Source organism: Ruditapes philippinarum, unplaced genomic scaffold, assembly GCF_026571515.1.
Source record: "Ruditapes philippinarum isolate M1 unplaced genomic scaffold, ASM2657151v2 ctg8096_1_1_1_1, whole genome shotgun sequence".
Classification (NCBI taxonomy): Eukaryota; Metazoa; Mollusca; class Bivalvia; order Venerida; family Veneridae; genus Ruditapes; species Ruditapes philippinarum.
This window is the reverse complement of record NW_026857205.1, coordinates 21,041-23,670: the sequence shown is the minus strand read 5'-3', so window position 1 is coordinate 23,670 and position 2,630 is coordinate 21,041.

Below are 2,630 nucleotides of genomic sequence, written 5' to 3'. Positions count from 1 at the left end.
CCGACGTCACTTCTAGTTTCGTTCCGATGACCCCGAAGGCAAGATCTAATGTATTGTTTTAGATACAAAAGTCACAAGGAGAGAGGTTAGGACTATAAACGGGATGTAGCAAAGCTTCGATTTTCTGCTCCTCTAAATACGCTTTATGAACGGCTGGCCGGTGCGAAGATGATTTATCATGGAGTAATTTGATTCTGCGCACCCGGATCTTGAGTTCTTTGAAATGTAGTAATTAAAGTAAAATGTTCCAGTGACACAACCCCTCTCAGGCACTCCGACACGGGCCACTATTCCTTCACTGTCAAAAGAAAACTTCACTGTCAAAAAATAGAACGTACATAACTTTTTTAAATGCTACTGCTACGTAGAACTGGGTGATCGCTGTTTTCACCTACCCAGATTTTGTTACTGACTTTTTTGTCGGGCAATTTAATATTTATATATAAGACATACGTTATATATGAAACAATCATAATTTCTTTATGTAAATTTGATTCTGCTTCAGCAATAACATTACGAAAAGTAAGTAAACACTATACTCGGCATTAGGCTACATTTATATGATCAATCTAGGCATACATTTTTCCTGTTACTATTTAAACATCTGTTTTATCATTTTTTTTGTTCACACTTATTTTCTAGCAGCATACACAGCGCGTTATATCAGTTACCCGTACCGCATCGACGGATACCCACGTCCGAACCATTAACATTCATCATTGATTGCATGTTATGTGACATGTTTATCAATCGTTGGTATCCGACCATGCCCGTACCGTTGATTGGCTCATTTTTTCTGGTGTTTACTTATTGTGACGATAGAGAAAGGGAAAGCAAAAGAAATATCATATTCAGATGCTCGTTCATTGGTTACCTTTTCTTGACAACAGCGAACGCGTTTTTATTTTAAACTACGATCCAAACGAGAAATAACATCAAAACACTCGGCAATCTGATTTATACTCGGAGGCTACGCCCCACGTACAAAATCAGATAGTCTCGTATTTCAATGCTCTTTTTATTACATATACATACTGTATATGCGCTGAAACGAAAACACTCATAAACAAACAGTAACTAAGCTAATAAAAACACAAAAACAGAACAGTGATATGAATTAAAATAAGAATTTCTTGTTAAAACTTATTTCAAATATTTGTTATTAAAAGTAGCAATGAAGAAATTTTACATATAAAAGTGTTATTATCTTTCTTTGCCAATCTCATTTATTTGTTAGAATTAATTAATGTCACATCCATATTGTTATACATGGTAATATTGAATTTCATTTTCTTCTAAATATGTACTCTTTCTTAAGGTTCCTTTATTTGTTTTATAAAATAACATACATACGTAGCTTCCAACACAATTGATCTACCAACACAATTTATCTAACATAAATTCGTATTAACTTAACCAAGGTCCTACTTTTTGTAATAATTTTATAATTTAAACAATCATAATTTAATTCTGTTTCAAATGTAGATTTTGTCTTTTGTTTTGATTTCTTCATTCTAAGTATTATTATTATGTTTGTTTTGTTTGTTTTTTGTTGTTGTTTTTTTCTCTCAATATTTCTATTTGATCATCGGTGACTCAGTCTTGAGCAAGGAAGTACATGCTTTCTACAAATTCAGAATGATGTGTGGCCTGTCATATATGATGGTTTCTGTGTCGTCAATTATCAATCCTCCAATCAGAATACAGGTTTCATCTTTGAGATTTCATGGAACATAAATCGGTAGATAGATGTGAATTTGTCGAAATTTAGTACGCAAATTTAACTCGGTCAGAGCTTTTTCAGTTTGACAGAGTTTGCATTCGCTGTATAAACATAATAATATTTGTTTTAATTAAGTTCTGTTTGGTGATGTTACCCCGGTAATTTCAGAGATTTAGCCCTGAAATTATGCATGTTTATGATTTACGACTTCGTGTCCGAATGCATAGAGCAGACACTTCTGCGTATATAAATAGTATAATTTCAGTTTTCCATAGATTTAGATACGGTTAAATGATATATTTTTTGTTTGTGTGTGCAATTTCCTATATTTTTTAAAATGAAGATGGCAAATAATATTCACAAACGGCGCCACATTAGGGCATTAACACGCGATTGTGAAAATTGTCATCCTCCCGAGGTCTTCTGCTTGTCTACGATATTTAGGGGTTGATTTTTTTCTCATACATATATCCACATTTAAAAAGATTTTAAGAAAAAAAAATGGCTTAATAAAAATTCATCCAAGTATATGCCGTATCCCTATGACTGACGAAGCACTGTTTTGCTTGTCTTTTTATATCAAGGGAGATAATTTATTGATATTTTTAGTAAGTATGGTCGCTGTTTCCTCCCATTGGTGTTGATGGTGCTGAATTCAGCCGACCTTTCCTATAATCTGGCATTGAAGGGTGTGTCTTCTTGTATTTCAGATGTTCATGGAGTCTACCTTTTGATAAATTTTTGTGTTAATCAGTTTCAGGTTCTTTTTGAAAACTGTCTTTTATATGTTATTCTCTTTGCATTTGATGTAGGTTATTGGCTGCTTTCTCAGAGAGAAAAATCCCCAACACTGTTACATATGTAAGCGGGAAATGGTATAACTGTGGCGTCCATGTACATTCTTAAA